Source organism: Kogia breviceps, chromosome 7 (assembly GCF_026419965.1).
Source record: "Kogia breviceps isolate mKogBre1 chromosome 7, mKogBre1 haplotype 1, whole genome shotgun sequence".
Taxonomy (NCBI): domain Eukaryota; kingdom Metazoa; phylum Chordata; class Mammalia; order Artiodactyla; family Physeteridae; genus Kogia; species Kogia breviceps.
Genome location: NC_081316.1, coordinates 76,724,970 through 76,749,354, shown reverse-complemented (window position 1 = coordinate 76,749,354; position 24,385 = coordinate 76,724,970). Strand labels below are relative to the sequence as shown.

The window sequence follows — 24,385 nt, the reverse complement described above, 5'->3', positions numbered from 1 at the left end:
TCTATGGCTGGACAATAAGACAGAAAGGAAAAAAACTAATGACATGACCCCTTTATGGTAGGCCTTTCCTAATGTGCACTGTGTGTCTACATTATACATTACCCAGACCTTCTCAAAGCAGGAGGATGAACTCAAACTTTGAGAAAAAGCTGGTCCCTTTCTTCAGATGCCAGCATTGTAATTCTATGATTAATATTTCTTTTTCATCTCATACAAAGGGTCACATTGACCAAGGGCTTGTTCTGTATGTGCATAACTGACTAAAAACAAAAAAACTGATGAACTGTGTGCACAATGCTAACCTTTCAATATGATACATTAATTCTTTGTCTCAAAAATGTATAAAACTGCATCTCTAACTCCTGATCAATGGAGCAGTTCTCAAAGTTTCTGAGAATCTGTTTCCTGGGTTATACTCCTCAGTTTGTCTTGAATAATATTCTCTTTTCTTTCTTCTTAGTTTGATTGTTATTTGATTTTTCATTGACATAGTAGAGAGAGTGGCAAAGTAAATCAATAAAGTAACTTTACACCTTAAGGAACTTGAAAAAGGAGCAAACTAAAACAATAGCTAGCAGTAGGAAGGGAGTAATAAAGAACAGAATAGAGACAAATACAATATAGAATGGAAAAACAATAGAGAAAATCAATAAAACCAAGAGCTTTTTCTTTAAAAAAAAATTGACAAATATTTAGCTAGATTGACTAAGATACAAAGCAAGAAAAAATAAAGTATTAAAATCAGAAAAGAAATTGTTACCAAAGTTCATGTGCCCGATGCACAGTGAGGCCAAATAAACTGAAACATCGGAGTTTGAAGCAGAGAAAGGTTTATTGAAGTAGGACATTTCTACACATTTTACAGAAATGAAAAAGGATTATAAGAGAATACTGTGGCTTTTCACAAAGATGGTGCTGAAAGCGAAGAAGGAAGCCCCTGCTCCTCCCAGAGCTGAAGCCAAAGCAAAGGCTTTTTCTGTGTGTGTGTGTGTGGTACGCGGGCGTCTCACTGTTTTGGCCTCTCCAGTTCTGGAGCACAGGCTCCGGACGCGCAGGCTCAGCGGCCATGGCTCACGGGCCCAGCCGCTCCGCGGCATTTGGGATCTTCCCGGACTGGGGCAGGAACCCATGTCCCTTGCATCTGCAGGCGGATTCTCAACCACTGTGCCACCAGGGAAGCCCCAAAGCAAAGGCTTTGAAGGCCAAGAACACAGTGCTGAAAGGCATCCACAGCCACACAAAAAAGATCTGGACATCACTCACCTTCCAACCGCCCAAAACACTGTGGGTCAGAAGGCAGCCCAAATGTCCTCAGAAGAGTGCCCCTAGGAGAAACAAACTTGACCACTATGGCATCATCAGGTTCCCCCTCACCACCAAGTCAGCCATGAAGAAAATAGAAGACAACATACTGGTGTTCATTGTGGATATCAAGCCCAACAAGCACCAGATCAGACAGGCTGTGAAGAAGCTCTATGACATTGACGTGGCCAAGGTGAACACCCTGACAAGGCCTGATGGAGAGAAGAAGCATATGTTCAACTGGCTCCTGATTACGATGCTTTGGAAATTGCCAACAAAATTGGGATTATCTAAACTGAGTCCAGTTGGTAATTTTAAATATAAAAGTTTTCACTAAAAAAAGAGAGGATACTGTGATGAACAGTTCGCTTCAGGGAGAGGAATTGGCTGGCAGGGAAATAGTGAGATTTTACTTTTGGAATTTTGTCCCAAATGCATTAATAATATATGTAACCAATAATAGCAATAAACATATGAGCACAAGGATAGATAAAAATGAAAATAATTTATTAAAGTATAAATTATTTTTACTGTATTTTCTAAAGTTTTTGCAACAGGCTTGTGTTACCTTCATGATTGGAATAAAAACAAAGAAGATTTTTAAATGTTTGTAATGTTAGTATGCGTACAATTTTTATTGTGTTTCTTTCTTTTTTTTTTTTTTGTGGTACGCGGGCCTCTCACTGTTGTGGCCTCTCCCATTGCGGAGCGCAGGCTCCGGACGCGCAGGCTCAGTGGCCATGGCTCACGGGCCCAGCCGCTCTGCAGCATGTGGGATCTTCCCGGACCGGGGCACGAACCCGTGTCCCCTGCATCGGCAGGCGGATTCTCAACCACTGCGCCACCAGGGAAGCCCTATTGTGTTTCTTTAATATCATATCAAGTCTTACCTCTTCTTTGACTAGAGGAATTTAGTAAAAACAGCATCTTCTCCTTGGCTATGAGCAGGAACTGGAACCCCTAAGTTTTATACTTCCAGGTGAGGAGACCTCAGCCTGAACTAGGAATGGAAACAGTTTAGAAACAGAAAAAGAAGAGTAGTTTCTCAGGGAGCCAAAGAAAGAAGATGTTGTCCTAGAAATAGGTTGGAATGTGGTGGCTGGACTCAGGCATTCAGAACTAATTTTTAAGTCCCAGTGTTCAGGCAGCTGTCAGACAAGGCAGGCCAGAAGCCAGTGGAAACCAGCTGGTAAAGCTGGAAAGAAGAAGCAGGCTATGTATGTGGGGTAGGCAGGGTCGGCACCTTCACATACTGGCACAGCAGTGAGTTCTGTCCCCAAACTGAGTGGGAAAAGGGCTGGGCTCCAGTCAAGAACAACCAGCCAGGTCAAACTCTCTGGATTGACGTCACTCTTGTGCCAAAAGAACGCAGGCATCTCAAACTGCCTTTTCATTTGTGCTGGATGGAAAGAGTGTTGGCAAGAGTCTGAATAGTTCAAGGCTTTGAGGCTTGGCCCTCTGGCCTGTTTCTCTCAGTGCTGCTATTTGCCCAGGCCAGTAAGGATCCTGGTCTCTAAAGAGTCAAGATTATCTGAACAAGTCAGAATAGAATAACTTTTAAAAATGAACACTTTTGTTTTTAAAAATTAGTTTTTCCATGGTCCATGTCATCACTTAATATATTATAATAGCACATTTATATAGATTTTTTGTTTTGTATTACTCCCTAGTTGGAATGTAAGCTCCTTGAGGACAGGGGACTTTTTCTGCTTCATTCACTGCTGTCTTCGCAAAGCTCAGAAGGGTGCCTCGCACAAACAGTTGCTCAGAAGATTTTAGTTGAGTTACAAAAAATAATCACTGCCAAAAAAGTGTTACAAAAAGCTCAAATAGTAAAGTTCAAAAAGTAAAATTTGAGTCTTTGTCCATATCTCCATCTAATTCTACACCCCCAAGATAACCATTATAACATTTTTGTGTATACAATATTAATCCTAGAACAATCTGTCTTTTTATTTCTGTTTATCTTAAGCAGACCACAATGCCTGGCATAGAAGAAAGTACTTGATACAACTACTTGAAAATTCATTGAATGAGTTGTAAGCAGTCTTGGAGTTGGGGTGGAGTGGCTAAAAAAAGGGTTGGCTGCTATAGGCTAGTTCCCTGAACAAGTTAGGGTGAGTTCCTTGAGTTAAGCATCTGTATATCACACGTATCGAGGAGAATGCCTGAACAGGACCAATTATTTATTAAACACTTAGTCTATGACCCAACCATATAATGAAGAGAAAGGTTTGATTCTCCAGCCTGCTGCACTACTTCTGGCTTTCCTGAATAAGACTCCTTGCCCTGTTAAACTGGCTCAGTGCCATTCTACCTGAGCATGCTGGCCCCAGGGCAGATCTCCCATCCCAAAGGGCTCTCCATGCCTTTTGGCTGCTGGCAAGACAGAATGAGAAGACTCTCCCATAGGCCAACAGACACAGACACCCACGCTCATGCCCAGCATGTCTGCATGGAATGTTGCCCAGTTAGAACCTCTGAGAGACAGACATCTGTCAGCATCTCTTTGTGAGGGTGTCTCAGGGGATTTGTCTGAGTGCCAGCTTCTCTATAGAAAAGGCAGTCAAAGCCGGAAAAAGCCAGCCATTCAGTCACACTGAAAATACAATATTGAAGCATTAAGCTGGAATGTGACGATTTACAGCTGTCACACCACACTCCCTAAGTGAAATCACATTTTGTGCCAGACTTCCAAAGACATAATCACATGAAAACTATTTTTATTGCCTTGATGCATGGTTAAAAATAGTTTACCACAAATGTAAGAAAATCTACTATGGGATCTCTGTTGAGAAGCATAAATACAGGGAGCAAAGTGGCTGTTTTCTATTTTACTTCAGGAAACATTTAGCTATAAATAGAGTGATGCACTAAGCATAGAAGAAGAGTGACTTAGGGTGGATTCCTTGCTAGTCAGTAATTTTATTGAATCAACCAAACCAAATCAACAAAACTAAATTTCCTAGAATCCACCTTAATGATAGAAAAATCTTCTTAGTAGGGCTTTCAGGTTCCAATTCATCTTCATTTTCTTCTTGACTTCTGTTTATTTCCTTACCAGATCTTTCACTGTCCAGAAGTTAAGTAAAATATTCCAATCTCTCACTGTACTTACTGCTGGGTTCTTATCAGTGTGTGTGTGGTGGGGAGCTGGGGCAGGGGCGGGGAGTTCGTTGGAGAGACGGCCTGCATTCTCAGTACCCAAAACATTAAAAGTTGCCACACATTTCCTCAGGCCTTGCACCGGCTGGTTCCTTGGTTTGAGAGGCTCTTTTCCAAATCTTTGAGCAGCTGCCTCCTCATCATTCAGGTTTCAGTCAAATGTCAGTCCTTCCTGACTATCCTATTTAATATCGCCCTTCTCCCATGACTCTGTCTCATGACATTTAGTCTTATTTTCCTCACACTACAGCATCTGAAATTTTACTTACTGGATTACTGTCTGTCTCCCTAGATAAGACCTAAGCACCATGAAAGCAAATACCCTGTCCGCCTTGGTTACCACAGTACTCCAGCACCTTGAATAGTTCCTGGTATACAACAGGCTTTTTGTACATATTTATAATTGAATAGGTGGTGGCTGATAGATGGTAGTGATTAAGTGTAAAACTTCGGAGGAGTGATTTGTTTAAGGATTTAAAAAGAGAATTTTAAATTTCCAGCCAATTACTGTCTTGCCTAAAAGAAAAAGAAAAATGAATTGGGATTATCACAACCATTGTCAACTTCTAATTATGCCCTTAGCACTGGTTTCTGTACCAGGTGTGAGTGTATCACACACAGTGCATTTTACCACTTGAATCGGAGATCAAAGGAAATCAAAAGTTATTAGCAAATCTTAGATTAACCATAACACATATTTTCCTCAATAGCTCTTGGAAGAGTCACCCGAAAACACACTGTTATTCAATGGAATATGTAAATTAGTAATGAAAAAGTTCGTTCAATTAAGATGAAGAGATACACACGAATAGAGAAGACACATTTTAAAAGGATAGAAAAAGTCCCCCGTTGAACTTAGCAACAATAAGTTCGTTCTTTTCTTTAGTTCTCTGTAGTGAAAAAAACTGTAAGGATGGCAGAAATTGACATTTTATGGCTCTTGTGAATTGATACAAAGTAAAGGCATATATTTGCATCAGAAAAAAATTAACATTAGCAATCAGAGCTGTCTCCTAAATGTCCAAAATATGACTTTGTTTATATTGCCTCTCTGAAAACTTAACTAGATTTTTTTTTTTTTTTTTTGGTTATAGAAATTAAGAAACAGGGCCCACAAAATAATGGCAATTGATTTAATTCCTCTTACCTTCACTATCCTCGTCTGTAAAATGGAGCTAATAATCCTTATCACATAGAATGGATAGTGTATACTAAGTGCCTAGCTTTAGTAGATATCCAATAAATATTAGTTTGGGTTGTTGCTCTTTTTTAAAAAATAAATTTATTTATTTTATTTATTTATTATTTTTGGCTGGGTTGGGTCTTAGTTGCTGTGCGCGGGCCCTCCAGCTGCGGCAAGCGGGGGCCACTCTTCCTTGCGGTACGCGGGCTTCTCATTGCGGTGGCTTCTTTTGTTGCGGAGCACGGACTCTAGGCACACGGGCTTCAGTAGTTGTGGCACACAGGCTCAGTAGTTGTGGCTCGTGGGCTCTAGAGCACAGGCTCAGTAGTTGTGGTGCACGGGCTTAGTTGCTCCGCGGCATGTGGGATCTTCCCAGACCAGGGATCGAACCCGGGTCCCCTGCATTGGCAGGCAGATTCTTAACCACTGAGCCACCAGGAAAGCCCCTTGCTCTTTTTAAAGTACTTGAAATCCAGAAGCTCTTTGGGCAGCATCTGGCCTTGTGGCCTCTGATCTGCTTCAGCCACTCTCAGCTCTATAACACATCCTCCCCGGGAGGTTACTCAGCAGGCACTGTGGGAAATAAAGAGTTTGTTCTGATTGTAAACTGTCCCTGCTTGTCAGAACAATAACAACAACAACAAAATCAAGCATCATTTCCAGTCTCCTCTCCAGCACCAATTGTGCTTCAGTAATCTATCACTAAAGAAGTATCTGGGGTAAAACTGAACATGTGCCTAAAGAGATTGTGAACCCATTTGGGTCGAGACTACCACTCCATCAGAGGCCACAGCAGTAGCAGGACAAAACTGAGCCAGAGTAGTAATTTCAGGGATGCCTCTCCAACAAGAGGCAACTAGCTACATGAGAAGACCTCTGAGTGCCTCACCCTTCTCTCTGACCCCTTCCTGAGAACAGGGAAGGGGACAAGGTGTCGCAGGGTATGACTCAGCCTCCATCTACCCTCTAGGGCACTAGAGTGGGAGGAGGATTTAAAAAGTCTACTGATCTCCTCTGCCGTAAGTCTAGCATATACTGGGGCAGGTGGAGAGCTTCGAACCAATCATGAGATTGACATTTTAAACCAGACTGAACTGAGTTTTAGTTGTCAAGTCATAGAATCTGCCCAGGATGTCATTAAGTTACAGGTGAGGGGGATTTGCCACATCATACTTGAAAGTGGTCATCAAAAATAATAATACCGGGTTTCCCTGGTGGCTCCATGGTTGGGAATCTGCCTGCAAATGCAGGGGACATGGGTTCGAGCCCTGGACCGGGAAGATCCCACATGCCGCAGAGCAACTAAGCCCATGTGCCACAACTACTGAGCCTGCGCTCTAGAACCTGTGAGCCACAACTACTGAGCCCGTGTGCCACAACTACTGAAGCCCTTGTACCTGGAGCCCGTGCTCTGCAACGGGACAGGACACTGTGGTGAGAGGCCCACGCACCACGATGAAGAGTGGCCCACAGCTGGAGAGGGCCCGCATGCAGCAACAAAGACCCAGTGCAGCCAAAAATAAACAAATAAAAATAAATAAATAAGTGTATTTAAAATAATAATAATAATACCTCACAATTACCGAGTGCTTACTATGTGCTTAGCCTGTTCAAGAACTTTACATATATTATCTTGTCTAATCCTCATAATAAGCTTGTGAATTACCGAGTGCTTACTATATGCTTAGCCTGTTCAAGAACTTTACATATATTATCTTGTCTAATCCTCATAATAAGCTTGTGAAGTAGATCCATTACAATCTCCACTGGACACAAGAGGCAACTAAAGCACAGAGAAGTTAATTTGCCTAATTCAGACCCCAGCAGTCCCGCTCCAGAGCCAAGCTCTGACCAGCATGCTTTACTGCTTCTTATGCCCTGATAGGTTGAGATTTCTTCATAAACCAGTTACTCACATATGTGGGCCCCATCACATATCAAGACCATATAATGTGTCAGTGCAGAGTTCTCTCTTTTACTTACTTAAAGAACAAAACCTCTCAAGATACAAATTTCAAGAAATCTTCACTATTCCAAGCAGAGTTTGTTGTTGTTTTGTTTGTTTGTTTTGGCCACTCCACGCGGCTTGTGGGATTTAGTTCCCTGACCAAGGATTGAACCCGGGCCACAGCAGTGAAAGTGCCAAGTCCTCACCACTGGAATGCCAGGGAATTCCCCAAGCGGATGTTTTAAAGGCAAGACCCACCTGGACTGTAGGATAAAGGCCAAATTCAGCCACCTACCAAGAGGAGTTAAGAGGGCATCTGCCCTAAACTACTTTTGCCCCATCTCTCACTCTATTTTTTAACAGAAAAGAATTTATATGGGAAATCAGCCCCCAAAGTATTGTCTTTCTTAAGCAACACTGCCTCTTATCAAAGATCTCTGCAGTTTTTCCAGTTAGTTTCTTCCACGATGCAATTTGACAAATATTATTGAGTATCTGAATTGTGCAGTGCACTGTTAAGAAAGCTCCTTCCCTCAAGAAAAATCATCCTCTATCAGGAGAGAAAGGAAAATACATAACTAGAAATAACTCAAGTCAGATTGATAGCACTTGTTCTGCTGGTTCTATGGGAGCCTGAAGAAGTGAATGGTTGGTTCTGACAGAATGTGTCAGGGGGCCTTCATGGAAGAATTAGCATTTGAGTTGGATTTTGAAGGATGAGTAGGATTTAATTAAATAGGACAACAGTGGGGAAATGGCATTCCAGGGAGAAGGAAACCATAAACAAATCTTGGAGATGTAGAAATGCATGACACATCCTGGGAAAGAGGAGCTCAGCAAGGCTGAAAGGAGGATGAATATTGGGACAAGGCAGGATTTTTTTATTTTTTTCAAGTTTTAAAGGCTACTTTATTGGCCTTCTCTGGACATTGTTTGTTTTATTTTGTTTTTTAGTTATCTATTTTATACATATTAGTGTATATATGTCAATCCCGATCTCCCAGTTCATCCCACCACCAGCTCTGGGACAAGGCAAGATTTAGACAAGAAAGTGAGAATGGGAGCAAGGCTGTGGTAGGAAGGGAGTACCAAGAAAAGGAGCCTAGGGGAGAAGAGAAGCGGTATCCGGAAAGGAAGTCTGCAGAGCTGGGCTGGAGACTAGAAGACAGTGTGGCTTGCAAGAGAAGTTCAGTATGGAAGTGACTGGTGGCTAGAAAAGCAATCTGAGACCAGGTTAAGGAAAGGAGAAGTTCAGTTTGGGACATTTTTGCAGTGTTTGCACATTATCTAGGTGGGGATATTCACCAGGAGAGTAGAAATTAGGACCTAAAGCTCAGCAAACTTTAAGGCTATGAATAATAAATGAAGAAGTCATCAGCCTATGAGTGCAAGAGAAAATCATTGGAGTAGATAAACGTATTTAGCAAAGAGGGCAGAGCAAGATGAGAAGGCAGCCAAGCACAGAATCTTAGAGATCACCTATATAGGGCAAGTGGAAAAAAGAAAACAGTGAAGGATACTGAAAAAGAACTGTCAGAGAAGTAAAAGGAGAATCCATTGAGGGCTGATCATGAAGGCCAAGAGAGGAGAGATTCCAGAAGGCAAAGACAGTCAACATGGCAAAGAAGAATGAAAAGTGAGTGGAAGTCATTGGGTTTTGCACTTAGAAATTGGTGACCTTTGAGAGGGAAGTTTCAGTATAAGAAAGATGCTTCTCTACATCTCACAGAAAGTATACAGCAAAAGTCATCACTAATTTTCATAGTAGTTGTCTCAGTCATTGTCCTAGTCAGCTCAGGTTGCTATAACAAAATACCATAGGCTAGGTGGCTTAAACAACAGACATTTATTTCTCACAGTTTTGAAGACTGGGAAGTCCAAGGTGTCTGCTGATTCAATTCCTGGTGAAGACTCTTCCTGGTTTGCAGATAACTATTTTCTTGCTGACTACTCACATGGCAGAGAAAGAGAGCTCTGGTGTTTCTTCCTCTTCTTAGAAGGGCACTAATCCCAGCATGGAGGCCCCACACTCATCACCTCATTTAAATCTAGTCACCTTTCAAAGGCCCCACCTCCAAATAGCATCACAGTAGGGGTTGGGGGGAACATAAACATTCAGATCATAATAGTCATAATTCTTTGGGTTGCAAGAAAGAGAAATTCACTTTAAACTAGTGCAAGGAGAAGGCATTTTAGCAAAGCCCCAAGGTAGCCAGTATACAAAGGGAAAGGAAAGAGAATCTGGAAAACCATCAAGAACTGTGATCCTGATAGTCCTCTTACTATCTCTCATCTCTGTTTCTCTCTGCACAGCTGTTTTGGTATCCCCTGTCTTTGAAGCCTAGCTTTCAGTGTTTTGACATGCATATGGCTAAACATGGCCATTCCACAGCTTCTGAGAATGCACCTTCTCCCCTCAAGCAACATACAGGTACTGAAATAGAATTTTTCAAATCCAATCATAGTTCCTGATGGAACTTGTATCCCTGAAGCCAATTCCTCCTTTGTTAGGCTTTAGAGGAATGAGACAATAACCTTATCTTTTTCACCTTGTTTGAATTGGGTTTCTGTCATATGCATTTTTCTGATGGTAAAAGTTATTAAGCCCCAGAATGCATTCCAAGAAAGGCTCTCTTTCTAAAGAAACTCTCCAAGAATTGTCTAGAAAGGACAGTCTTTCCTTTAAAGGGCCTTAAGTCTAGATTTTTCCCTCTGATTTCAAAAGCAAGTAACAAAGAAGAAATCAATCATCTCATCATCTCCCTGGGGAGGCAGACAGATATTATTATCCCATTCTAACAGGTACAAATGGGCACAAAAATACTGAATTATTTTCTGTTGCTATCCACCATGTCAAGAGGCCTGCCAGGAATGGGAAACCCTTTTTAGCCTCAAGACAGCACTTTTCCTTTTAAAAAGAAAACTGCAGGGGCTTCTCTAGTGGTCCAATGGTTAAGAATCCACCTTCCAATGCAGGGGACACAGGTTCAATCCCTGAGAACTAAGATCCCACATGCCACGGGGCAACTAAGCCCGCGTGCTCTAGAGCCTGTGCGCCACACGTAGAGAAGCCTGTACACCTCAATGAACATCCCGTGTGCTGCAACTAAGACCCAATGCAGCCAAATAAATAAATAAATAAATAAATATTTTAAATAATAAAAAAAAGAAAACTGCAACATATGGGAAATGAATCTAAAAATGAGTGGATATATGTATATGTATAATTGATTCACTTTACACCTGAAACTAACACAACATTGTAAATCAACTATACTCTAATAAAAATTTTTTTTAAAAAGAAAAAAACCCTGCAACATATGAACACTTAACCAAGAACGAAGGTTAACTTCTAGAGCTCATTTATTCCACCGAAGTAAACACTAGCCACCCCTTAGTCAAGCATCCTGGATAGCTTCAAGTAAATGAACCCCTGAGCAGAAAATATGATTGGGAATTAGATCCTTTAAATCTTTTTCACCCAGTTATTTCTGTACACCTTTTCTGCTCTGAATAATCTTTCATCATTTATTCTTCAGGGAATCCAAGCATTGTGTTGCCTTTTTTTTTTTTTTGCATTGCCTTTTGAGATCTGGTTGTAAGGCATGTCAAGCCCTTTGGTAAGAGCAAGATTTCTAACTGTGAGAAAGGTATTTTACTAGTAACAGCTGTTACCTCTGGGGGGTGGGATTGTGTAGAAGTTTTACTTCCTAAATTAAATAGTTCTGAAATGTTTGCAGTTTTTCAATGATTATGGGTTGCTTTTGTAATCAGAAAAAAAAATGCAGACACATATTCTTTAAAATGTTCAATGCCAAAAAAAAGGCAACCCAACAAAAAAGAAAGATATTTTACCTATGGAGCTCTCCAAGGGTATAGTATTTCTCTATCATCTACTGCATTTTGTTCTTTTTATCTTCTAATGATTAAATCCTATGTTTTTCTAAAAATTGTAATGTCTTAACTGAATTTTAATAAGCTCAGGTCTCTGCCTCCAGTCGTCCTTTTCAAATCATTCCTCACACTGTTGCCAGAGGGATCTTTCTTAAACAGATCTGAGCAAGTCACATCCCTGCTGCAAATTATATGAGGCTCCTCCTACCCCGCAGACTCCAGGGACTCCATGAACCAAGCCCTACCTACCTGCTTCTCTAGGCCCATTGCCCTTTACTTGTCACCTTGCTCTTTAAGCTTCTACGATACCAGACTAAGTTTTAGGAACAGCATTTCAAGGCCCAGACGGAACCATCTCCATCTCTGCCTAGATCAGAATGCACAAAGACCTGTCCAAAAACCTTCACTTTGCTGGGGCTGGGCTCAGGGGTGCTCCTGTCAGTAGGACTGAGGTCATAGAGACTGAGACACAAGAGTTGGCACTAAGGTGGGTGGAGTGTCTTGCAACAACATGGACAGACACAGAGGGTATTATGCTTAGTGAAGTAAGTCAGACAGAGAAAGACAAATACTCTATGTTATCACTTATTTGTGGAATCTAAAAAAATAACACAAATGAATGTATATAACGAAACAGATTCACAGACATGGAGAATAAACTAGTGGTTACCAGTGGGGAGAGGGAAAGGAGGAGGGAGAGACAAGATAGGGATATTGGATTAAGGGAAACAAACTACTATGTATAAAATAGATAAGCTACAAGGATATATTGTACAGCACAGGGAAATGTAGGCACTATTTTGTAATAATTTTAAATGGAATATACTCTATCCAAATATGGAATCACTATGCCATACACCTGAAATAATAAAACATTGTAAATCAACTATACTTCAATTTTAATAAAAGGTGGGTGGAGTGCCATCACCTTGCTGATCCTCTGTGACAACCTTCTCACTCCTGTCTTTTTTAAAAAAAATTTTATTTGTTTATTTATTTATTTTTATCTGCTTTGGGTCTTTGTTGCTGTGCGCAGGCTTTCTCTAGTTGTGGCGAGCAGGGGCTACTCTCTGTTGCAGTGTGCAGGCTTCTCATTGCGGTGGCTTCTCTTGTTGCGGAGCACAGGCTCTAGGCTCGCAGGCTTCAGTAGTTGTGGCACATGGGCTTCAGTAGTTGTGGCTTGCGGCTTCTAGAGTACAGGCTCAGTAGTTGTGGTGCACAGACTTAGTTGCTCCAGCATGTGGGATCTTCCCAGACCAGGGCTCGAATCCATGTCCCCTGCATTGACAGGTGGATTCTTAACCACTGTGCCACCAGGGAAGTCCCCTCACTCCTGTCTTAACAACAGCAGAATCACTAGCACATTTCTATATCCTTTGATATTGGTTTGCTCTGTGATTTTAGGGGCTTGACATAACTCTCTGGTGGCTGCTGTGATATGTGCTACACGGGTCACCTGGTATTTCTAGCCCCGAAGCAAACTCAAAGTGAGTGTCATGTAGATCAGAGGTTGTGGTAGCTTAGCTCTATGGGGCCTCTTGAGTTCCTGTTGTTGCTGAAGGATCAGGAAGTGAGGGTGGGGAGGGGGGAAGGAGACTTAAGGAGGAAGAGAGGCCACACCAAAGTAGTTCTGTGCCCCAAAAGACTGTCTTATCAAAGGCCGCCTTGTTCCTTGCCTGCTCTTATTATGCAATAATTGGAAGCACCCAAGCTTTTACTCCTTTTGGTCATGCATAGCGTATTGAACAGGGGGGTCTGTAAGAACACAAAAAGTATGTGCTAGTGATTGCAACTGGGGCAAATATGCAGATAGGTGGTCAAGATCTGGAAAGGAATTAGCCAAAAGATAATTAGTAATGTGTCAGGTTAGTGGTATTATGAGTTACTTTTTCTTTTAAAATATTTAAGATAATTTATCTTTTAAGTACTTGTTAAGAGAAGATGGGGTAGGGGAAGAAGAGAATGCTGCACCTTTGAGACCTGAACGTCTAGGGTGTAGTGTAATGGGATGTATATATATGCACCATCATAACCCATCCCACTCCACAAGTCACCATGGAGTTCAGCCTAATACTCCCATAGCATTAGAAAGTCATGGAAGGTCCCTTCGGGGTACTTTAGAGACAGTCTAGTCCAATTCTTCCTTTTATAGAAGAGAAAACTGAGATCCAGAGAGATCAAGTGGTTTTCTATGGTAGCACAGTTAATTTGTGGTAGAGCTGAAAGAAGAACTCAGGTTTCTTACCTTTTAACCAATGGAAGGAATAATTTTATTCTTTCTTACTGCTGCCTTTCAAACTCATTCTGTCAACTCTCCCTTCCCAGCCCCTTAACCTACCATCTTTGGTCCTCCAGCCAGCCTCTCACCTAGCTCTCAGGTGAGAAAAGATATCAGTCTCTCTACACCACAACTCAGGGGACTCAGGTCATATTGTCGTCCCAAGAAGTCTCTCACCGGGCTTCCCTGGTGGCGCAGTGGTTGAGAGTCCGCCTGCCGATGCAGGGGACATGGGTTCGTGCCCCGGCCCGCGAAGGTCCCACCTGCCGCGGAGCGGCTGGGCTGGTGAGCCATGGCCGCTGAGCCTGCGCATCCGGAGCCTGTGCTCCGCAACGGGAGAGTCCACAACAGTGAGAGGCCCGTGTACAGCAAAAAAAAAAAAAAAAAAAAAAAAAAAAAAAAAAAAGAACTCTCTCACCATACTCTTCTCCAGCTCCCAGCCAGCTCAGGGCATGTCTTCCATTCAGCACACATCCACCTGCGATGTCAGTCTCCCCTCTTGGCAGGTCCCTATTCTTTATTTTCCCTTGACCAAAGATAGAGAAAACCACAGTGCTCTGTTAGTTCTCTTCAAAGCAATCCTCACTTTTTAAACCTCTCCTCTTTTTTTTTTTTTAACATCTTTATTGGAGTATAATTGCTTTACAATGTTGTGTTAGTTTCTGCTGTATAACAAAGTGAACCAGCTATATGTATACATGTATCCCCATATCCCCTCCCTCTTGCATCTCCCTCCCACCCTCCCTATCCCACCCCCTAGGTGGTCACAAAGCACCGAGCTGATCTCCCTGTGCTATGCAGTTGCTTCCTACTAGCTATCTGTTTTACATTTGGTAGTGTATATATGTCAATGCTACTCTCTCACTTCGTCCCAGCTTACCCTTCCCCCACAACTGTTTCCTCAGGTCCATTCTCTACATCTGTGTCTTTATTCCTGTCCTGCCCCTAGGTTCATCAGAACATTTTTTTTTTTAGATTCCATATATATGTGTTAGCATACAGTATTTGTTTTTCTCTTTCTGACTTACTTCACTCTGTATGACAGACTCTAGGTCCATCCACCTCACTACAAATAACTCAATTTCGTTTCTTTTTATGGCTGAGTAATATGCCATTGTATATATGTGCCACATCTTTATCCGTTCATCTGTCGACGGACACTTAGGTTGCTTCCATGTCCTGGCTATTGTAGATAGTGCTGCAGTGAACATAGTGGTACATGACTCTTTTTGAATTATGGTTTTCTCAGGGCATATGCCCAGTAGTGGGATTGCTGGGTCATATGGTAGTTCTATTTTTAGTTTTTTAAGGAACCTCCATACTGTTCTCCATAGCGACTATATCAATTTACATTCCCACCAGCAGTGCAAGAGTGTTCCCTTTTCTCCACACCCTCTCCAGCATTTATTGTTTGTAGATTTTTTGATGATGGCCATTCTGACAGATGTGAAACCTCTGTTTCATTGTTAAACCTCTCCTCTTGATCTTTTCTCAGACCCAAAGTGGGAGTGGCAGGCTACAGATCTCAGAACCAATTCGGAGGCGACCCCGTGAGCAAGTCATGCAAACACGATCTGACATGTCTTCTTATAATATGAGGGTACTTGCCATCTATTATTGTAAGCTGTGAAAAGAAGAAAAGAGGGAAATCTCATTTAACATCTTGTTACAACTGTATCTATTTCTTTTCGGTGTCTTTGTTTCTTAATACATTCCAGCTGAAAGTTTTTCAATTTGATTTTTTTATTAAGTTATGCATTCCAATGAGAACACGTCTCAAATTTTTTTACTTGGTTAGACCTGTTGTGGGAGCAACTTCTGTCTCCCTCCTTCCCCTCAGCTGAGAGACTATTCAGTGGCATCTACAGGCTCAGGCTTAATCTAGTCACTGGACAGAATCCTCAGCAGAGGCAAGAGGAATTTATGACACTTCCATCCCTCACTCTACAGGTTCTTATCAAGGCTGTTGCTCATCTGAACTTATGTCCCGGTCCTATCTGTTAACTGACCTTCAGTCTTATTCCTGAGACTCAGCCCTGCTGTGGACTCCAGACCTAGTCCATGGATTTCAGCCTAGTGCCTTAGATCCAATCCTTATACTCTGCTGAGTCCTGATCCCCCTGCAACTGGCACATGCGTGCCCCTTTCAATTCCCCACTCCTTGAGACTGGTCTGTCCCTGAACTTTAGTCCAGTGGCTGGAGTCCTGCTACCTGTTGACCAGACTTATCTGTTCGTCTGAAGTCCTGAGTATCTCCTATCTCAGAATTTTCTCTCTCCCATTAAGATCTGTCAGGTCCCATTTGGCCCCAGGAATGAACTTCTTGCCCATGTTACTGCTCGTTGGTTGTTCCTGTGTCCTCCCAATGTCAGGTTTGGCCTGCCCAGTACTATTGCAGTTGACACTGTGTCCCCTGGTGGTATCAGATCCCAGTCTTTTCCTCTCAGTGGCCCTAGGCCATCATAGGACTCAAGCCAGGTATGAACCATTTCCCCTGAGTAGGATGTTTTATTGTATAACTGCTCTGAAGAAGAGTACAACCCTTGGGACCAAATCAGAACAGCCTTGTGTAGTGAGTCATTTGAGGACAGATCATGGAGTCACCTGCAGTCTCTACTCAGGCACAGTCAACCTGGATCAGAGACTGTTGAGTACTAGTTAAGTGAATGTGTGTTTAATGGACATTTATTTTGCCTGCTCAGCATCCCTTCTGGCCTGGTACCATAATTTTTCCTTTCCTATTCTCAATCCAGCATTCTGGTAGGGTTAACCCAAACCCCAGCTTTACCCACTGGCCAATCAGAGCAACATGACATTCCTCGGACTCAGTGATTACTTCAGTGATGTGCATGTGACCTAAGCTGGGCCAATGACAGTCTTACCTGGAAATGTTACTCGCCCTATCAGAAAAGAGGTGCTTTCTGCTGGTGTTACTAAATTGATAGAATGTAACCTGGAGCTACTGTGTGCCATCTTTGACACCACATAGGGAGAGACTGCCTGGTAACTAAGTCAACTTAGAGGAAAACAAAACTGAAAGAGAAAGGCAAAATTGTTACAACATTGATCCAATCCTAATGCCAGCAATCCACCAATGGATCCCTTGGTTTATAAATCAAGAGATTTACCTTTATTGTGTAAGTCAGTATGAGTTGGTTTTCTATTACTTGAAACTAATACAGCTGGCAAGAAAGACTGACTGGTATTTCCTTCTGCTTTACCAGCTGGGTAAATCTCCATGAAGGAAATACACCAAAGAAAAGCCAGTTGAAAAAGTGTTCAAAAATGTATTCTTTCATTCATTCAACCATTCCATTTTATTTTATATTTATTTATTTTTGGCTGCATTGGGTCTTCCTTGCTGTGCATGGTTTCTCTAGCTGCAGCGAGTGGGGACTACTCTTTGTTGCGGTGCGCATGCTTCTCATTGCAGTGGCTCCACCTGTTGCAGAGCATGGACTCTAGGCGTGCAGGCTTCAGTAGTTGTGGCACATAGGCTTAGCTGCTCTGCTGCATGTGGGATCTTCCCAGGCCAGGGATCGAACCTGTTTCCCCTGCATTGGCAAGTGGAAGTCTGCACCACCAGGGAAGTCTGGGCTAGTGTATTTTAGAGGGATTTAAAAAACAAAAAGGTGGCGCAGTGGTTGAGAGTCCACCTGCCAATGCAGCGGACGCGGGTTCCTGCCCCGGTCCGGGAGGATCCCACATGCCGCGGAGCGGCTGGGCCCGTGAACCATGGCCGCTGAGCCTGCGCGTCCAGAGCCTGAGATCCGCAAGGGGAGAGGCCACAACAGTGAGAGGCCCGCGTACCGCAAAAAACAAAAACAAAAGTGAAAAAACTTGGTCACTACTTCCAGAGATTCAAAATCTAACTAGAGGAAGAGATAATGTTAGAGAGAGAGAGACAGAGAGAAAGAGAGAGAAAATAAGCTGTCATGTGACTGGTAGAAACCTTGATAACTGAGAGGAAGGAGATAATTTCCTCTGGGGTGAACAAAAAAGGCTTCGTGGAAGAAGTGGAATTTGGACTGTGAACAGAATTTTTGATAAGCAGAGATTGGGAGGAAGAGCATCCCAGAAAAATAAAGAGTTGGGGGAATGACAAAATGCATGGCTGTGCCTATGTAATTACAGAGCATATCAACATGGCTGGAGTTAGTATCCATATAGGAGAAGCTGCAGAAGTTAGCTGCTACCAGACCTGGGTGGGGGTTGTGCTGAGGCATGGAGCTTCTATTGTATTCTCAGGGAATAGAACCTTCAAATAGAATGAGGCAAAGGGAACCTTTGAATGCTTTAGGATAGTGTTTGTACAAGATGAAAGTTATGATTGATCAGAAATCACTTGGATCCTCTTTCAAACTGCACTCTTCAACCAGATGTCCCTAGAACCCCTGCTTCAGTGAACCACGATAACTGAGAAGTGCGTGTTATAACTCTCAGCCAGGAACATGAACAATGGTTGGGAAACATCATCCCAGAGGCAGAAACACTATTTCGGAGACTATTGTGTGTGGTCAGAAGGGCACCAGGATCAGTAAAGCTGTTTTAAAAACGGGGCTGGGGGGAGGTGATGGGGAAGGACCTGTATTCATCCCTCAGACTCCTTAAAGTCATTTCCTCCTAGCTGCTTTCTCTGCCTCTGGTCCTGCTCCATTTCAAACTATTTTATATTTTATGGCGCGGTTAATCTTCCTGTCCTGGTGCTGTCATTCCAACTCCAAAACCCGTAATGACAAACCACTATCTACAGAACAGACTGAAGTTCTTTGATTTCCCATAGAAGGCTCCTTTTGAATGAGGCTGCAGCCATCTTTTATACCTTGCTTCCTGCTATTTGTCATCAGGTATTTGCTAGTCCAGCCAAGCAACTTCTCAAGAGTCCCTTGCTTTCCTGTCTGCATGCCTCTTTCATGCAGCTCATTCTGCCTGGAGTACCATTCCACATTTCCTTTCTCATCTATCTTCATCTTCTCCATCCTGAAGCCATAGTTTAGATGCCTTTCCTGAACCCCTCTCTCTCCCACCCTGCCTTTGATGTCTCACCATTCTGAACTCCCATAGAACTTTGCCTATATCTCCCTTTAGTCATGCATAATTTGCTTTTTTAAAAAAGACTCCACAGTTATTTATTTATTTATTTTAAATTTATTTATTTATTTGGTTGTGCTGGGTCTTAGTTGTGGCCGGCGGGCTCCTTAGATGTGGCATGCATGTGGGGTCTAGTTCCCTGACCAGGGATCGAACCCAGGTCCCCTGCATTGGGAGCTCAGAGTCTTAACCACTGTGCCACCAGGGAAGTCCCCACAGTTATTTATGTTTAAAAAATCAGAAATTTAAAAACAATATATTAAATAAAATAAAAATCATACATTTTCCCACCACCCAGAAACACCAATTTTTTTTTTTTTGGTTTTTTTTTTTTTTTTTTTGCGGTATGCGGGCCTCTCACTGTTGTGGCCTCTCCCGTTGCGGAGCACAGGCTCCGGACGCGCAGGCCTAGCGGCCATGGCTCACGGGCTTAGTTGCTCCGCGGCATGTGGGATCTTCCCGGACCAGGGCACGAACCCGTGTCTCCTGCATCGGCAGGTGGATTCTCAACCACTGCGCCACCAGGGAAGCCCAGAAACACCAATTTTTAAGCTTCATATTTGCATTTATTTTTTTCTTTTAAAAAAAAAATCTGTTATTTTATTTATTTACTTATTCATTTGGCCTTACTGCACATGTGGGATCTTAGTTCCCTGACCAGGGATCAAACCTACGTCCCTTGCAATGGAAGCATGGATCCTTAACCACTGGACCAGCAGGGAAGTCCCTTTCTTTTTTTTAAATTGAAGTATAGTCGATTTACAATGTTTCAGGTGTAAAGCAAAGAGATTCAGTTGTGTATATATACATATTCTTTTCCATTATAGGTTATTACAGGATATGCATTCTTTTTTTTTTTTTTTTTTTCCTTTGGCCATGCCGGGCAGCATGCAGGATCTTAGTTTCCTGATGAAGGATTGAACCCATGGCCCCCAAAATTGAAGCATGGAGTCTTAACCACTGGACCACTAGGGAAGTCCCTGCATTCACATTCTTAAAGGAAGGAAAACATTATAGATAATTTTATTGTCTCCTTTAACCACATACTCTCCCCCTCAGTCCCATTTCTGCTCTCAACGTCCAGTGGAAACTGCCACCATAAGTTTGGTGTGTATCTTTCCATTCCATTACCTATAATTTTATCTGTGAACACAGATGTATCCATCACTAATGGACTGTGATGTTGTGTGTGTTTTTTTTTTTTAATTTTAAAAAAATATTTGTGGGCTTCCCTGGTGGCGCAGTGGTTGAGAATCCGCCTGCCGATGTAGGAGACACGGGTTCGTGCCCTGGTCCGGGAAGATCCCACATGCCGCGGAGCAACTAAGCCCGTGAGCCATGGCCGCTAGGCCTGCGCGTCCGGAGCCTGTGCTCCCCAACGGGAGAGGCCACAACAGTGAGAGGCCCGCATACCGCAAAAAAAAAAAATTTTTTTTGGCTGCGTTGGCATTGGGTCTTCGTTGCTGTGTCCCCTGCCTTGGCAGGAAGATTCTTAACCACTGAGCCACCAGGGAAGTCCCTATTGTGTGTATTCTTAAATTTATATTAATGGTATCATGTTCTTTCTTTCTTTTTTTTTTTTTTTTCCTTGCACGGAGTCTTTGTTTCTGCACACGGGTTTTCACTAATTGCGGCGAGTGGGGGCCACTCTTCGTTGTGGTGTGCGGGCTTCTCATTGCAGTGGCTTCTCTTGTTGCAGAGCACCGGCTCTAGGCATGTGGGCTTCAGTTGTTGCAGCAGGCAGGCTTAGTAGTTGTGGCTCACAGGCTATAGAGTGCAGACTCAGTAGTTGTGGCACACGGGCTTAGTTGCTCCGCAGCATGTGGGATCTTCCCAGACCAGGGCTCGAACCCGTGTCCCCTGCCTTGGCAGGTGGATTCTTAACCACTGCGCCACCAGGGAGGTCCCTATATGTATCGTTTTGCATATTGCTTTTTCACCCAAAATTTTCTTGAGACCAATTCAGGTTGATATATGAACCATTCTGATTATTTATCCATTCCTCTTTGATAAAAAATTAGGCTGCTTCCACCTTTTTGCTATTATAAACAATGCTGTAGAGGACATCCTTACACTTGTTTCTTTGTACATACAGGTGAGAGTTTCTTTGGGATACATATCCAGAAGTGTAATTGCTAAGTCACAGGATATGTACAGTTTTAAAAATGTTTAATTGTGGTTAAATACACAAAACATAAAATTTACCATCTTAACCTTTTTTTAACTGGATGGTTCCGTAGTGTTAAGTACATTCATAATGTTCTGCAACCAATCTCCAGAACTCTTTTCATCTTGCAAAACTGAAACTCTAAGGGCATGTACATTTTTAACACATTATTAAGTGCATGACTTATTTCATTTACTAAACTATGAGCTTTATAAGTGTGTGATCAACATCTCATTAATTGCTACACCCAGTGCCTACTACAGTAGTTTAACAAGTAGATGCGTAACAAATGTTTGTTGAGTGAATGAGAGAACCAAGCAATCAAGAGTAATAATATAATTTTCACAATTATAGTGAGATAAAATTTCCTCATTACACAGATGAGGTACTGTAACCCAGTTCTGGTAACCTCACCTATTTGGAACATAGCCTATAAGCCAAAAACGGACAGTCATGACCTCTGAACAGACAAAATAGCTGACCAAAAAAAAGAAAAAAAAAAAAAATCAATGCTTTAAAGCAAATGTACTTTAGGACATCCCGTCTGAACTTTTATTTGGAGTCTACTTACTATTTTAAAATTTTTATTATAAAATATGGCATATTTGGTGTCAAAATCAGGAGATTACAAAAAAATATATAAAATAGTCATTTTGAAAAATCACCCTTTGCTGCAGATATAGAGATGCATTAGTCAGACTCCCCCTCAAGAAAGGACTTACTGCCCAGCTGCAGGGAGTGTGATAGCCTTCAGCTGTTAACCTCTTGGTCATCCTTACCTTTCCAGCCAAGGTCACTCTCTTCTCAGAGTGGCTCCAACCAATGATGGTGGAAGGTGGTGGTACAAAGACCTGGCTGTTTCCACCGATCACAGGACACCTCCAATAAGGCAACCTTTGCTCCAGAGCTCCCTGTTGGGCGGCAGAGATTTTGTACCACATCTAACCACTCCATCTACCCAATCCTGCTTCCTCCCCTTTCTTTTCATAGGTGTAACTTCTCAACAAACTTTTTTTCACTTTGAACTTCAGCTTAGCATTTGCTTCCTACAGAACCTGTTACCGAAAGCTTGGCCTCTCTGTACGCCGGTGCCGGTTCAAATCTTGGAGACAGAGTTTTGGGTGAAGTAGAAAAGGATAGCTTTATTGCTTTGCCAAGCAAAGGGGGATACAGTGGGCTCCTGCCTTGGAAAAACTATGTGTCCCAACCCGGGAGGATTTGATGAGGGGTTTTATAACAGTGGTTCAAAGGTGGGGTCTCTGACAAGATTAGGGTGTGAGCAGGGCTTGCTTACTCTCATTTCAGGTGGTCAGTCTCCTAATCTTGATGAGCTTCCCTGGTCCCTTTAATCTTGCCTCAGGTGGTTTCTTGGCTGCCCTCCTTTGGAACTCAGGGAAGGTCACTGAGGCTGGAATCTTGCCTACAAGAAGCGGGGGACAAAAGGTCTCCATGCCCGGGAGCCCCACAGGGCCTCATTAGGTTTCAAACCCAACAGGCACACTCTTAACTCTATAATCCTGGGGACTTCCCTGGTGGTCCAGTGGTTACAAATCCACCTTCCAATGCAGGGGACGTGGGTTTCCATACCTGGTTTGGGAACTAAGATCCCACATGCTGCAGGGCAACTAAGCCCAACTACTGAGCCCCCGTGCCACGCTCGCAGCAATGAAAAGATCCCGTGTGCCGCAACTAAGACCTGACGCAGTGAAAAATAAATAAATAAATTCTGTAATTAAAACAAAAACAAAGCAAAACTCTGTAATCCTAATTCCCAGAGATAAGTACCATAAACATTCTTCCAGTCTGTTTACTATGAATATATGTACTTTTGTGTTTTATTTTCACTCATTTAAAATTAGCATTTTACTATGAAATTAAATAATTCTCAAAAACGTGATTTAAAAAATCATCATATGAATGCACCATGATTTTTAAAAATTATTGTATTATGTTAGACATTTATATTGTTGCCAGTTTTTAAATAAATAATCCTGCAATGACTATTTATATAAATCTCTGCCCATATCTGTATTTATCACCTTAGGATATACAAATAGAAATGAAATTACTGGGATGAGTTTGTATGCTTTTATTTTTACCACATTAAAAATGAATGAAGACCTTTCCGACAGTGATGACCTCCCCACGAGAACATGCCTCTTGCAAAGGATCTCCTTCATCCCTCTCCAGAAGAGAAGAGCAAACACACGAAGAAGCACCTGTTGCAGAGCCCCAATTCCTATTTCATGGATATGAAATGCCCAAGATGCTATAAAATCACCACCGTCTTTAGCCATGCACAAACAGTAGTTTTGTGTGTTGACTGCTCTACTGTCCTTCTGTAAGCCTTGCTTTTCTGCCAGCTTACAGGAGGAAAAGCAAGGTTTACAGAAGGATGCTCCTTCAGACGGAAGGAGCACTAAAAGCCCCTGGAATCAAGATGAATGGGAAACCACCCCAATAAACACATTTTGGATTAAAAAAAAAAAGAATGAAGTTAAAAAATATTTCACTGGAAATATTCCTTGACACATTGAAAAATATTTCAATACTTCAATACCACTAGACAACGTATAGTGCAAAACAGTAGTCTTCTGCCTCACTCCTCTTCATAGCCCAAAGACAACCATTTTCCACTTTTCATGTTGCTTCAGGTATTTACCTCCATATATTAAAAAAAAAAAGTGTTTATGCTGTTATTTCCTGATGTATCTGCGTTAAACATGCTCTATTGCCTTCCTATTGTGGTAGATGAGGTTGTAGCACTCTTACAAATACACCACACACCCAACACCACTACTTCTCCATCCTCCCAGAGTAGTTAAATCATAATTTTAACTTACATTAATAATCAATGTTTACATTATGATCAATATGTATAATTTTCAGTCAAAAAGTGAACTATGACTCCTTTCTTATAAAACTCTAGTGAATAAGAAAGCCCATTTTACTTCATCTGTACCAATACAATGACTTTTTTAAAAAGTTGCCTTTTCTTTTTTTAAAATATTTTATTGATTGATTGATTGATTTTATTTTTTATTTTTGGCTGCATCTGTTCTTAGTTGCAGCACACGGGATCTTTGTTGCAGCAATGTGGGATCTTTCATTGCAGCGTGTGGGCTTCTCTCTAGTTGTGGTGCACAGGCTTCTCTCTAGTTGTGGCCTGCAGGTTTTCTCTCTCTAGTTGTGGTGCGCGGGCTCCAGAACACGTGGGCTCTGTAGTTTGTGGCAAGCAGCTCTCTACTTGAGGCGGGTGGGCTCAGTAGTTGTGGTACCTGGGCTAATTTGCCCCGAGGCATGTGGGAATCTTAGTTTCCCAAGCAGGGATCGAACCCACCCACGTCCCCTGCATTG

At 42.2% G+C, this 24,385-nt stretch overlaps 2 pseudogenes; both read left to right on the top strand.

The window, feature by feature from the left end:
- The first annotated feature begins 909 nt into the window (after window positions 1-909).
- LOC131759741 (large ribosomal subunit protein uL23-like) lies at window positions 910-1,596 on the top strand (annotated as a pseudogene).
- A 21,585-nt stretch (window positions 1,597-23,181) lies between these two features.
- On the top strand, window positions 23,182-23,512 carry LOC131759742 (small ribosomal subunit protein eS27-like; annotated as a pseudogene).
- The last annotated feature ends 873 nt before the right edge of the window (window positions 23,513-24,385 follow it).